A 15,938-nucleotide genomic window follows, 5' to 3' on the forward strand; every position below is an offset into this window, starting at 1 on the left:
AATAGCCTTGAGAAAGCAATTATATTAATTAAAAGTAATTAGCCGAGGTCAAAGACTCATCTCGGGAATCTAACTGTTTTCTTAAGTTTAATTCGATTAAAATCCACTTAGGAAAATTTTCATGTTTTTCTTGTAAAATTGATTATAAAATATGTCAAGTAAATATAAATATCAGCTGTTTAAAAATGTTAAGTAACATGAACGCAATATTGCTTATTATGAAGTAATTCTAACGGTAATCGTAAATTGACAACAGCGCCACCTGCCGGCGAGTAGCGACGCGTTTTCGCCTAGTACCGTTGGGACCGTTGGTTGACACAGTTCCCTCACAGCTGATCGTCGCTGTGTGACGTAGACATGAGAAAGTTACGTCTGTGTGCGAGAATCCGGGATGCTACGCCGTTAGTCTTTACAAACCTGTTTTTGAACTGTCCAGATTTTGAAGATCCGCGAATCTTTAGTAAAACCCTCATAATCTCATTCAATTTAAGCTGGTTATAAATCCAAGTATAACAAGACCTGTCTAATGTAAGGAAGAACTATATAGACAGAGGTCAAGTAACGCTGGAAATGTTTAAGTGCTTTTACATGTTTTGTAACACGTACTGCTTTGTGTCAGGTATTTGTATGGTGGCTTTGTTTGGTTAGGTCTGACTAGAATTTTAGACACTAAAATAGGCAATTGTGACGTTTTCAACCAAAAGGTACCACATTATCGGTTGTCGATAAGGTTGATTTCAAATAGAAGCTATATGGAAATAGCGTCTTATTGAGAACCGACAATAAGTACCCTTTTGGTTGAGAATGGCACAATTTTGTAACAGATGAGTTTGCGAAAGGGTTAGATTTATAAGCGAAGTGTCTAAAGTAATTAAACTCCAAGTAACTGGCTTTCTATTTTCCGATTAAGTAAATGTGTGCCTAAATCATAAAACTTTATATCAGTGAATTAATTTTGTATCAAGAAGAAACGTCTGCAAACGCCTGCAAACAATACCACAATGCTTAGAAAAAAAAATAGTATTTTCTAAGCATTTAAATCAGTGTAGTGAAGGTACAGTCGTTACCAGATATATCGGAGCGGCTAAGGCGCTCACAATATCTGAACACGCACTCTAACGCCTTGACAATAGAGGCGTGTTCATATATTTGTGAGCGCCTTAGCCGCTCCGATATATCTGATGGCGACTGGTACACCCTCCCGCAAAAAATCGATTCATCATATTTTTATTTATATCTTCAGTATTTTATTTGAATAAAGGTATAATCATCAGAATTACTTACAACGGCACTGAAGGAAAATATTTATTACATAAGTAAAACCTACTAACATGCACATTGCAGTTAATTTTTGCACGTATATTTGTAATGAAAGTATCTTCATCTAAAAAAAAAACACAAAAAATCATCTTTCACAATACGAGTAAAACATTTATGTAGGTACCTACATACATCATGAAAACGACCAATATAAACACAGCCCTATTCGAACTTTAAGATACGTCAAATATTAGATATAGAATAAACGATATGGATCAGATATGTCAGTGTCAAACAAGTGTCAAAAGTGACGTTTCTTCAAACAAAAACGTCAATATGGCTGACAATATTTTCAAATTGGTCGTTGTCATTTCATGACCGGTGAGTTAGGTATCACTCATATCACTATCATTATCATTAACATAAATATAGTATAACATAGTCTGTCTGTATGTATGCTTAGATCTTTAAAACTACGCAACGGATTTTAATGCGGTTTTTTAACAGATAGAGTGATTCAAGAGGAAGGTTTATGTATAATTTGTTAACCCGTGCGAAGCCGGGGCGGTCGCTAGTTATTAATAGTTCAACACACGCTCATTATTGCCATAAATGTAAGCTGCATGTAGCGACTCTACCTACTACCTCTACTCAGCTCAGGGCCAAATTGAATCTTAGCCCGTACCATGAGTCACTGACAGTGTCAAAATTGACATATGCGCTATCAAGAACGTAATTCACTTTCTATACATCTCGCTCGCATTAATATGCGTTTCTCAATTCTCAATGGCGTTTATGTCAGTGCCAAACTTGTGGTACCCACACTTGTCAGTCTTTAACTCAAAAGTAGGTACATATATTATATATGAATGATTTTTAATAATCATAATTACAATTACCTACTGATTTATTTTTAGGGTTCCGTACCCAAAGGGTAAAAAACGGGACCCTATTACTAAGACTTCGCTGTCCGTGCGTCCGTCCGTCCGTCCGTCCGTCTGTCACCAGGCTGTATCTCACGAACCGTGATAGCTAGACAGTTGAAATTTTCACAGATGATGTATTTCTGTTGCCGCTATAACAACAAACACTAAAAACAGAATAAAATAAAGATTTAAGTGGGGCTCCCATATAACAAACGTGATTTTTGACCGAAGTTAAGCAACGTCGGGCGGGGTCAGTACTTGGATGGGTGACCGTTTTTTTGCTTGTTTTGCTCTACTTTTTGTTGATGGTGTGGAACCCTCCGTGCACGAGTCCGACTCGCACTTAGCCGGTTTTTTATTAACTAATTTAATTATTTTCTGTTTCAGGTAAGTTCAAAAGGAAAATAAAGCTAGCTAAATGATTTTGACAAAATGCACTTTTTGGGAATCGAACATGGAACCTATGGGTAAGTATACATACTTAGGTAAAACTATATTGTGAAGCTAGATCTCTTTGGAGTAATATGGGTCATTATCTATGAAAAGGGACCTTATTGTCGATGGCGCTTACGCCGCTCAGCTTCGCGCGGCATTGTATTTATATCGGACTTATCGGAGCATCGTTAACAAAGGCGTAAGCGCCATCGACAATAAGGTCCCTTTTCATAAATAACGTCACATATGAAGTAAGTGAAGTAGGTATCTAAGGCCAGTGCGGCCAATTCCGTCGTACGGAAAATTCCGTCAACAAAGGTTTTTTTCTAAAACAGAATAGGTACACAATTGGTAATTTCCTCGACAAAGCAGCGATTGCTAAAACTTGCTGAAACCAAAAGCATCATCTGTCATTTTGACTCATGTATTTCTAAGAAAGAGTTATTTATTTCCTGTAAATGTAAATTGTAAATACATCAAATTCGTATATTAAGCTGTGTACGCACATTCATTCAAACTAAAAATATAACATTTAGTTTTAAACCAAATAGCGATACAATATAAGATATTTTTATTTTTTTTACAACATTCTTTTTGAGAAGTACCAGTACCTTAGAGGATATAACCAAACGGAGTAGCCATGAACAGGCGTTCCCCTCTGTCGAAAATAGGCGGCAAATGGTCATACAGAATGTACGGACTGACGTTTATCTGACATGGCTAATTTTACGTTACGTATACATTTGACGTGCCCCTCCCCCGCAAAAATCGGCAGACTGTTTTGTACAGAAAATTACAGACAAGGCGACTCCGTTTGCTAGGTATATCCTCCAAGACCTGTACTGACCGAATTTTTGGACATCTAACATTTATTTCGAGAACAATTCTCTCTTCTGTATACAGCATAATCGAGGTTTGGATTCGAACCCATGATTTAAGACCTCCACACACATATGAAAGGATAAGTAATTAGAATAGAGTGCAATTGAAATAGTTATTTTCGATACAAGTGCGAAAAAGAGGAAATTCGAAACGAGTGGCGATAAATTAAAACACGACCGAAGGGAGTGTTTTAAATCGACACGAGTTACGAATTACCTATTCGCACGTGTATCGAACAACGTTTTACAGTACTACTACTAGTGCGGAAAAGTAGCCCCATATGTACTGTAAAGAACATTTACAGTACATATGGGGCTACTTTTCCGCACTAGTGCGTAAAATAGCACTTTTCGTGCGTATGTCGAAACTTTAAAGTGCCATATGTACTAGGTAAAACGTTGTTCGATACACGTGCGAATAGGTAATTCGCAACTCGTGTCGATTTAAAACACCCTTCGGTCGTGTTTTAATTTATCGCCACTCGGTTCGAATTTCCTCTTTTTCGCACTTGTATCGAAAATAACTATACCTACATTTTATGAAATCGGTAGAAAATTTACACGTTTGCGTTCAATACAAATTTATTGCATTTTAATCATGAAAATCGATACTCGCGCACATGTTATGCATTTCTTCTCAAATTACTAATATATATGTTTAATATATTATACCTAACATATACACCTATCGTTCAAACTCTTAGCACCATATACCTATGCATATATTATTTTTTCATTCACCCACAGTCATATTGACAATTAATGATTAAATATTAATTAAAATATAAATATATTAAAAACGGGTCATTCACGTATTTTAAGTCGAAAATACCCAGTCCCGCAGTCTGCGCCGGTCCGTCACCGTAAACGCAAGCTCCTGATGACACTTCTCGGTACGAAGTGAAACATGTCGAGCGTTTTTCGACTTAAAATACGTGAGTGACCCGTTTTTAATATATTTAATATGTCTTTGTCTCACGAAAGTTTTGTTATTAAAATATAAATAACATAAAAACTCAAAAATGCGCGTTTTCCCAGAGATAAGATACCTTAGATACCTAGCTAGATCGATTTTTCGCCCACGAAAACCCCCTATATAGCAAATTTCACCCAAATCGTGAGAGCCGTTTCCGAGATCCCCGAAATATATATATATAAATAAATATTCATATACAAAGAATTGCTCGTTTAAAGGTATAAGATTTATTAATCATTGATTCTATAACTGCAATTTTTTCTTGTATGGTAGTCCGCTAGAGTTTAAAGTAGATTTCTGAACATTGAAATCAAAAGTAGAAGTAGAAGTGTCAATTTGCACATTATTGACTAGCGTTATAGGTATTCGGGAAAGGAAGTAGCTATTATCGTCTTGCCAATATATGCACTAGTGCGCAAAATATATGAATATCACATTACATTACGACTATGATTAATTCAGGTAAGTAAATAGTTGTATTCATGTCGAAAAATCTGTAAATTAATACGTTATACGTAGATTATTTAATTAGCTAGTTTTCCGGTTAAATATTTATACTGGGTCAACCAAATGTTGTCAGTAGAAAAAGGCGGCAAATTTGAAAAATGTAGGCGCGAAGGGATATCGTCCCATAGAAAATTGAATTTCGCGCCTTTTTTTACTGACAAGATTTGGTTGACCATCTATGATTCAAAGCGCCACTTGCACTATTCCACTAACCCGGGGTTAACCGGTTAAACCATTAACCGAGCGTTTCTTAAATTTTTTGCCATTTTGATATATTGTGACCTTTTTTGCCACTTTTGTGTTATTTCTAGTCAGGATCGCGAGCCCTTTTTATCCTTATAGGAGAAAAAAAAAAATGTCCTAAAATTTCCATACAATTTTCTAACTTTCCTTTTTGTTACCGCCATACAAAGTATATGGGGAAATGGTAACACAATAGGAAAAACTCTGGGGCATTTTTTATCCCAATAGGATCGAAAGAGCTCGTGATTCTGAGTAGAAATAACACAAAATTAGCAAAACAGGTCATAATAATAATTATAAAAATGGCAAAAACTAAAAGAAACGCTCAACCCAGTAAGTAAGTTTATACAAAAAAATATTTGAAAAATGTCCTTATGTGAGTTAGTCTAGTATTGTCTAGTAGGCTGGCGAAGTACCTACATATGTACAATTGTACATATACATACATATCAACCGCTATGTACTTATCGTGCATTGACCGAGATAGCGTCCTGTTATCACCCGTTATCACTGGAAATTGGGTTACCGTGTAATGAGTGCCAAGTGTCTAGGCGCCTTGGGCGTTAAGTTTGGCTGTATGTAATAGTACATTGTGTATTAAGGGCGGTAAACAAGAATTCCCGAACGTGTGTGAATTGAAGCCCGAAGCCGAAAGCGAGGGCTTAATTAACACGAGTTCGTAATTCCTGTACTGCCCGTGGCACACAGAATGCTTTTTACCACACTTGTGAGGAAAAACTCCACTATGATGATGTGAGGAAAAAAAAAACTTCTGCCTAATTTCGGACGTACAGTCAGTTGCAAAGTTGACCTTTCTGTAGACAAACTTCTATGCAGGGGGGTCAGTTATCTCTGCAGCTGACGTACTATAGGTGGAAATTCGAGATTTATACGGACCGTCGCCTAGCAAGTGTGATGAAACATTACATTACAGGCATTACAGCCCTAGGTCTACATATACATTTTTCTATGTATACATTTTTTCACCTTATTGCAATGGATTCAGATGATGAAACGTAAACATTTTTATGAACGACTGTACCTAATACGTTTGTATGGAGAATCGGTCGTCATCCTTTCCTCTTAACACATTCAGTGCCGAAAACCTGACTATCGGGTACCTATTTTATGATCCCGTTCCCAGGCCGGACGACCCGATAGTCGGGATCGTGGTACTACAGCTTTATATGACGAAATTTTTGTGGCCTGGCGCGGATGTCTTGTTTGGCTGGGTGGCAATGAATGTGTTAAAGAAATACACTATAGGCGAAGTCGTGGTGTATGGCCCATGTATGTACATGGCTAAATAAGGTCACACATTCTATACTCACAGTACAGTGTTTGGTTAGTTGTTGCTAATATTGAAGGGGAAAGTGGCCGTTTGTACTTTTACTTATTCGTGACGTGGACTGCAAATTTTTTAACTTGTTTAAAGCCCAGTTAAATAAATAATTTATAAATAAATATTATAGGACATTATTACACAAATTGACTAAGCCGATTGATTAAGCTTACCGTGGGGTAAGCTCAAGAAAGCTTGTGTTGTGGGTACTCAGCAACGATATATATAATGTACAAATACGAGTACTTAAATACATAGAAAACAACCATGACTCAGGAACAAATATCTGTGCTCATCACACAAATAAATGCCCTTACTGGGATTCGAACCCAGGACCGCGGCTTCACAGGCAGGGTCACTACCCACAAGGCCAAACCGGTCGTCAAAAGTCAGTTGAGTCATAGGTATACCAGAGACAAGTAGGTATTAAGTAATTATGGAATCGCATATGTGTGTAGTGTGAAAGATTTTAAATCATATCCTTAAATTACTGTTTTTAACCTACCATATTCTTTGTTACAAATCGCACGAGCGGTGTTCAAGAACACAGTGATTCACTCAAAATTGCTGTATCGTCCGCTAATAACTCACGAATGGCTATAATGAACAAGTATTCGCTATAATTACTGATTATCTTAAACATATGAGGTCTTTGTTTAAACACGGATTGTCATTGACGTATAATATCTAAGAACGGGCTAATGGGGCACTAAACATCGTACTAGTTCAGCGGTGCTACCCACGAATTCCAGCCAATCGTGCAGTCTAACGCGACAAGTTGCGACCAATAGCGCGCGTAATCACAGAATAAATAATAGTACTAAGTACAGAAGACTCACTCTCTATCAAAAAGCGTCTGTTACGATCAGCACAGATATGGCCGCTAGGTGGCGACAGCGCCACGCGCGGCTTATGGCTTTCCCCAAAATTGGGGCCGAACGGATGTACTTTTAGCTACCTGTAGCAAAGCGACGAAATCGCCGAGTGAGACACCAATCGCGCGCGTGATACGAACTCATCAACCAATCGCGTTGTAGCGATTTCACACCGCTGTACTGGCCCCTGTCATGTCTCATTATTATTGCCCGTAAAGCCAGTCCCTAGATATCTATGTCAATGCGGATTGTTCATTCATAGTTTAACTTCCTTTTTAGGGTTCCGTACCCAAAGGGTACAAAACGGGACCCTATTACCGACTCCACTTTCCGTCTGTCCAATATGAGACAAACACAATTAGGTTGCCTTGTTTTATCACGTTCCTTAGGCCACCTCCTGTCTCCATCATCAGATCAGCTGGATGGTACCATAATATTGCTTCGTCACCAGACTTACATATGTATGCAAAGTTTCAGCTTCATTGGAAGTCAGGAAGTGGGTCAAATTTAACTTGCAAGATTTGACCCGTACAAACATAACTATTACAATTACATAGGGTAATTCGCTTTAACTGGCCATCTTAAACTAAAAATAAGTTTTTGGCAAAAATTTAATTTTTGGTACTACAAGCTTTTATCGCTGACTGTACTTTTCTTACGACAGACAACTAATACTTATCGAGACAATTCTAAAAACCCCTAACACAATTAGGTTGCGTTGTTTCATCACAGAGTTCCTATGGCCACCTCCTGTCTCCATCATCAGATCAGTTCGACAGTACCATATTATTGTATTGTCATCAGAACTACATACAGCTGCCAATTTTCATGACGCTACTATCCTTGGAAGATGGTTAAATTAGTTACCTTAGATTCCATTACATAGTTATATACAGGTCGACCTAATAAAAGCTTGTTAATGAATTCTTTTCACCTATAAACAGAATTCATTTTAATATAATATAAGGTTTCAATAACTAACCACCTTATACTAAAATGAATTCTGATAATAAGTGAATAGAATTCATTTTCAGTTTAACATCGTGTGGTGGCCAGTTACTGGCGAATTACCCTACATAGGTACATTGCAAGTTAAATGCAAATAAATAAAAACAACGGGTTGCACTCCGGGAGTGCCGACAGAAGTGAAAACTCAATGACTAGTCCAAAATGTCTGCAGCACTATGTATAATTGACTCCTTTCTATTGAAAAACTTTAGTTCCGAAATTGCTGGTCAGTGAGCTCGTTTCAAATTCGAAATTCAAATTTGTAGCGTTAATTGTTTAAAATTCGAATAAAAATTGTAAAGTTACCTTGCAGATCTAAATATGTTTGGTCATGATATTTTGAGTTTTATTCACCAGTACTAGAGTTCACTTTTATTAGCGATTTCATCAAGATGTAGCTTTATTGAATTATATTTGAGTGATATACAAGATTAGAACCTTTTTCATGTAATAAATAAATAAATAAATAAATATTGGGGGACATCTTACACAGATCAACCTAGCCCCAAACTAAGCAAAGCTTGTACTATGGGTACTAGGCGACGATATACATACTTATATAGATAAATACATACTTATATACATAATGTCATTGAGTTTTTCTTTATTGATTTAAATGCCATCTAAATGAGTGGCCATCTAAACCTTACGGTCACGTGATCGCCTTACGCTGTCTCGAATTTATAATTTTTTCAAAAAGTGCCCAGCGCCGCTAAAGAAGTTTTCACTTCAAAAAGCTTGTAAAATTCCCATACTGGTGTCTGTAGTCTGTGACTTCTAGTCACCCCTTCGAAACTTTGCATATCCAAGTTAGAAACATGACACTATCTTCCCCACTGACGTCTACAGTGGACGATGACAATAGCGACTAAACTGGACGTGGCAAAGACTGGTTATTCCCACCAGTTACCACCGAGTTGTTGTTACCAGTGGTAGAGAAAGATAAAGTTGGTACCAGTGGTAACAACTTGGTGGTAACTAGTGGGAATAACCCGAAAAAACATCATCTGCGTGATAAATGGTAAAGACTATTATCCCAGGGCCTCAAACTATCTCCATACTAAATTACATCGGTTCAGCTGTTTAAGCGTGATGAGGTAACTGACAGACAGACAAATAAGAGTTACTTTCTCTATTAGTAGGGATATATCGGGTGGAACAGAACGAAGGACTTTTACGCAAACGGGCAATTGTTTAGGCTACGTACTTTATTTTTCACTTATTAATCACGTTAATGGGCGTTTTCTAAAACTAGTAGTTCGCCCCGAACTGAGAACTCGCGGTTCGCCAAAAATATCAATTGAATGCAGTCGTCAAAGGATCGAAAACCGCGTAAGATTTATTGCAAGGTCTGTGGAGCCCTTAACTGTTACTGTATCTGTGGTAAGCCGAAATATTTCCTGTCAAATGTCAAATACCTATATTCATGTTTATTTTATTTTTATCTTGCTAATTATTTCAAAATGGTAAATTTAAAAACGATATTATAAAAGTGTAAGCCGAGCACTTTCATTTGATACCAAACTCGACCATACTTTCTTGCAAATAAAATGACCAGAATAGCAAGACACTTCACAAACAGCTTTTTGGCCTTCTAAGCTCTTCTAGCTCAATAACCCCTTGATCGAGCCTGCTCATAATTTAATGACTAAAATATAGTGCCCTCAACTACACGTTTACCCAATTTCATTTAATTTAGAACAAATTTACTTAAGTTATTGTGTATCAAACTATCTTCTGACAGTTCAGCTTAAAAACATCGAAATGCCGGGACGTGCCGCTAGCCAGCCGCGTGTTCAAAGTTGAATGTAAGAACTTCGCTTCGCTTCGCTCGCTCGTTCGATAAGAACTTCGCTTCGCTTCGCTCGCTCGTTCGATAAATATTGAAAATCCGATTCTCCCAGATCCATATTCAATCCTGGTGATAAAAAAAGCGGCCAAGTGCGAGTCGGACTCGCCCATGAAAAAAAAACTACTTACTAGATCTCGTTCAAACCAATTTTCGGTGGAAGTTTACATGGTAATGTACATCATATATTTTTTTTACTTTTATCATTCTCTTATTTTATAAGTTACAAGGGGGGGGGGGGGGACACACATTTTACCACTTTGGAAGTGTCTCTCGCGCAAACTATTCAGTTTAGAAAAAAATTATATTAGAAACCTCAATATCATTTTTGAAGACCTATATAGATACCCCACACGTATGGGTTTGATGAAAAAAAAAAAAATTTTTAGTTTCAGTTCGAAGTATGGGGAACCCCAAAAATTTATTGTTTTTTTTCTATTTTTGTATGAAAATCTTAATGCGGTTTACAGAATACATCTACTTACCAAGTTTCAACAGTATAGTTCTTATAGTTTCGGAGAAAAGTGGCTGTGACATACGGACGGACGAACAGACGGACAGACGGACAGACAGACAGACATGACGAATCTATAAGGGTTCCGTTTTTTGCCATTTGGCTACGGAACCCTAAAAAGTTGTCCCAAAATTTTGTATGAAAATTGTACATTCCACTACGTCACGTTACATACAAGTGAAAATTTTTCTCATACTAAAAACGTGACGTAATGGAATTGACATTTTGGGACATCTTTTTTTAATGGTAGGATGGAGAGTGCTGTCGATTCTGAGTAGGTGCCCAAGAATGTCCAGATTTTAAAGAATCGGGTTTTTGATATTTATTTTAGAAAAAGCCCTAATATTTCTAACCGTTTTTGAGATACAGTTTAGTGCAAAATTCTGTATGTTTCAACCCTAGCAAGTAGATCCTATGAATGACATGACATGTCGTCGGTGCGAATAAAAAAATCGCTATGTGTTTTTTTACGATTTTTTTATTTTGGCATATTCTAATTCCTTTTTCAATTTCCCGTCGACCTATATCAATATTTTTTTATATCTATATTAGTTTTGAAAATAACTAAAAACAAAATTTGTACAAAAAAATAGCTTTGTGATTTTTTTGCACATAACGAATTTAAATGCCTTGTTTTCCGTCGAGGGTGATGGCGATAATGTTGCACATGGCGATTTATTGACCCTAAAATCCGCTATGTATCATTTCTCGTGCTACGTTACTTTGGCAACAAATCGCTATGTGTAAACTTTACACATGACGATTTTAAATGAACCAAATTTAAGTCGCTATGTAGCAAAATTCTGGTTAAAATAATTTATATTGTAAAAATTTACGAAAAAAACTGTTTATTTTCTGCATAAGTATCATGTAAAAACCATTGATCTACCAGAAAAAAAATACAGGTGCAACAAATATATTACAATTACAAACAGGAAAATAAACAGTTTTTTTTGTCTCCTGTAAAGTAGCTAAAAAATACATGGCGATTTTTTTATTCGCACCGACGATGTGTCAATTTAACATGAATAACTTTATAGGGTTGTCACTGATATAAAAATATGTATTTCATTTGAATGATTTTGTTTTACTTTTTAATCCAGCTTTACGATTTTAATAACTCGATTGTAGATCGCTTATACTCGTATAACACTATCCTTTCAGCTCAATCTCTAGAAAATTTCCACCCCGTATAATATTTATTTGATAATTTTGACTAGTTTAACTTAGTCACCCAGAGCCCGTACCATGAGTCACTAACAATGTCAAAACTGACATATACGCTATCGAGAACGTAATTTACTTTCTATACAACTCGCTCGCACTAATATGCGAGTACGAGTGAGATGCATAGAAAGTAAATTACGTTCTCGATGGCGTTTATGTCAGTGCCAAACTTGTGGTAGCCACACAGGTCACCCTTCGAGACAAAACTGTGCTAAAACCGCGAAAATCTAGTTTCGCAAATTGCGGGCATTTTTCTCTGTCACTCTAATTACGACTGCATTGGAGTAAAAGAGAAAGATCCCCGCAATTTGCGAATTTCGGTTTTGGCGGTAGCCCCTCTGTGACACTATCACATCCCCAGTGACGTCTACAGTTAGGGTTGCCAGATGGTCGGGATTTGGCGGGATTCTCCCGATTTATAGCATGTGTTCCCAATTCCCGACCAAGTGCAAATTGTCCCGAAAAACAGGTTCACGTTATAAAACAATGATTTCAAGTTCCGAACTGTCGTCGAGCGAGCGCGCGGGGCGTGCGTGGCGAGAGATTGTGCGGTGAGAGAGCGATGGTTTTTTTTTCCCGACTTAAGTCCCAAAATCCCGAAAAATTCATATTTTTTCGGTATCATCTTGGGTCGTCCCATTCGTTTTTCGTCAAGTTCTTAAATTAGTCCTATTCTGCTTTCGTCACCCATTCTACATTCGTCACAATCGTCAGTGGCTTTCAATGTAGAATGAGTGACGAAAGCAGAATAGGACTAATTTAAGAACTTGACGAAAAACGAATGGGACGACCCAAGACGATACCATTTTTTCCCGATAATAGCGCCTTTCGATCTGGCAACCCTATCTACAGTGGATGATGACAATGGGTCCGAACTAGACGTGGACAGTTCGCGAGGGTCCGGTTTATTTGCGAACCGGACCGGTTTCTATTCTGATTTGCTTTTAATTCTAATTCGGGAGGGGTCTGTTTAGATTTGAATATTGTAATATCTGTGCCGAGTGGGAAGGTTGGAATATGTACCAATTAAACAAGAAATTGCAAAACACACCTGCCCTCCCGGTTAGGGATACTGAAAAAAACCGGCTACGTGCTACTTTACCGCCCTAGTGCGGTAATTGGCAAATACGTGCATATGGCGAAAATGTTAAGGGCAGTATGTACTGTAAAACGTTGTACAATACACGTGCGAAAAAGATAATTCGAAACTCGTGTCAATTTAAAACACCCCGTTCGGTCGTGTTTCAATTTATCGCCACTCTGCGAATTTTCTACTTTTCGCACTTGCATCGCAATATATTCTTAATTACTAATTAAGTAAATGTTTATGTTTGTCACACTTCTTTAAACTATTTTTTTATTACATTTCAACGGGAAAAATGTTATTTCAGACTTTAATTGATGTGGAAAGAAAATTGTAACTTTCAAGCTTTTAAACTGTCAAAACAAACTAATTTTAAATGGTATTTATATTAGTTTGGCACGGCCTGTACGGCTACCATCAGTTTGGCACTGACAAAAACGCCATCGAGAACGTAATTTACTTTCTATACATCTCGCTCGTACACGCATATTAGTGCGAATGAGATGTATAGAAAGTCAATTACGTTCTCGATAGCGTATATGTCAATTTTGACAATGTCAGTGACTCATGGTACGGGCTCTGTTGGTTTTCGTAAAGCTTGATGCTTGCTAACCGAGCGAAGCAAAGGGTTCATTTTTGCACCTGCTATTTTTATTTATTTTTTAGTTTTATTTTTTATTTATTCAATAAAGAAAACAGTGATCTTATGTTTGTTAGTACATTCTTAAAAATAATGTTAATACTTAAAAGCTAAATTAGATTTCACATTTAAAATCATTTTATTAATTACAGGACAGCACACATGATGAGCAATCATCTTTATGATGCTATGTCTTTTTATTTATTTTACTATTTATAATTACATATGTACTTAAACACATTATAAAAAACCTAACCTAGGGTGCCGCCAGCAGCGGGGCAGGGCCCAAGCTGCCGGTGGTCAGGGCCGCAGAGAGAGGAACCGGCGGACTATCCGCGCCGTGTCCAAGATCACCGCTTTCTGCATCTGGCCCTTGATCCAACCACCTAGCGAGAGTCTCTCAAGATGTTGGTCGAGACTCTTCGCTATTAGACCGTTCACTGAAACGACTATCGGGACAATGATCGTCGAATCAACATCCCACATGGCGGATCTCGTGAGCCAAGTCTAGATACTTACTGGACTTGTCCTTCTCGGCCTTCACGAGATTGTCATCATGGGGGATGGTGATGTCAACGAGCACGGCCCGACGTTGCGATCGATCTATTATCACAATGTCAGGCTTATTGGCTACAATAGTCCTGTCAGTGATGATAGATCGATATTATTATTATTTATTATTAAGTATCTTTATAACTTAACCACCCAGCTCCGCCAAATCTTCAGCCAAGTCCTCAGCTTTTCCAATCGCTCGCCAAGCCTAAAAGCGTCCGTTCACCGCAGTACGCACCGACCGTCGCACGCGCACGGCCGCGCCCGCGCGTTAACTTCTTACCGACAAGTACTTACGTATGTGTGTGTGACAGTGCAGTGTATGGATTGCTTTTTTGGACGTGAGTGTTTTTTGGTTGAGATTTTTCGTCTGTATTTTTTTTTACAAAGTCAAATTAAAATGTTACGAGTGACTCACTTTTTGACTAAGTGAGTTAGTCGGTTAAAGTAGTTTTAATATAAAGTTGTACTGTCATCACTTTCGTTTTTTGACAAATATTATGTTTTGAATGACGTGAAAAAGAATATAAAATATATTCTAATTACTCATTCAAAATTAGGTCAAGATTAGAAATAATTCAGCTAAACAACTGAGACACGTTCAACTATTTATTTGTGTTATCGGCTAAAAAGTTTATTTACTTACTTACATTAAATAGGTATATTTATTTAAGATTGTCAACAAAGTCATATTAGAATATGTGTTTATTTATATGAAAAATATGATTAAAAATATTAAATTTGTTAACATTTTTTTGTGTAAATTTTACTAAATTATTTCGGTTTATTTATACCTACTTCGAACTCTTCTATACTATGAAAATTAATTGAACCACATGTAGGTATATATAGCCAACAATGTATGTGGTAAAAACAAAACTATATATCTATATTCATATCATAAACAACAAAAACCCCAAAATATGAAAATTTTTAGAAAATCCTTTATTATTAAATAAAATTTATGACAGTCTTTTTAACATACACACTACAGGTGATTAAAATACTAATCATCAATTTAAGGACATAATCGGTGTCGAATTCGGCCAAAAAAATAATAGACAAAACATCAATAATCTATACAAAAACATATCGAAAAAATTTCGCGAATTCGCAACCCATAATAAAAATAAAACAGGCCATAAAAACCCGCATTATTGTCTATCACGAAATTGCATCAAATCAAGGTTATATGCAGTTGCATGATCTTATATTGCACGTGCGAGCGAGACAGACATACACTAACCTTGTGTCGGAGAGAGAAGGTTGGGAAACTCTTGGGAAATATTTTTTCTCTCGTTCTGAAGGGCGTTTTTAACTAATGCTTTTTCACGAATATCTTCTAATTCGTTATCTTTTTAGGTCGAAAAGTAGATTCGTTCATTCATTCATTCAGTTCATTTGTATATTTTTCCTCTTAAACCCTTTTCTTGACTATGTATATTTTACATAATGCACATTTTTTCTGTTTTTTTTTTTTGCGGAAAAATGTTTTATATGCATATAATACCACATATACGTACATATACATACATACATACATATATGTACATACTTAGTACACATTTTTTATATGGAAAAATGGTTTGTATATTCATACATATATGTATCTAGTTCGT

General features: G+C 36.7%; 2 protein-coding genes across 6 annotated transcripts in view; one reads left to right on the forward strand and one right to left on the reverse strand.

Annotated features, from left to right (window-relative positions):
• Positions 1-15,938, reverse strand: part of LOC134659242 (androgen-dependent TFPI-regulating protein-like) — a 317,918-nt gene that overhangs the window by 130,445 nt on the left and 171,535 nt on the right. The gene's annotated exons all lie outside the window — the stretch shown is intronic.
• LOC134659230 (probable nuclear hormone receptor HR3) overlaps positions 1-15,938 on the forward strand; it is a 200,875-nt gene that overhangs the window by 39,457 nt on the left and 145,480 nt on the right. The window contains exon 1 of one of the 5 annotated variants that reach the window (XM_063514861.1): positions 14,558-14,660. The exons of 3 other annotated variants lie outside the window; for them this stretch is intronic. The gene's annotated coding sequence lies outside the window, so the exon portion shown is untranslated. One more of the 5 variants, XM_063514862.1, reaches the window with a different exon arrangement.

The sequence above is a fragment of the Cydia amplana genome, chromosome 24 (genome assembly GCF_948474715.1).
Source record: "Cydia amplana chromosome 24, ilCydAmpl1.1, whole genome shotgun sequence".
Lineage (NCBI taxonomy): Eukaryota > Metazoa > Arthropoda > Insecta > Lepidoptera > Tortricidae > Cydia > Cydia amplana.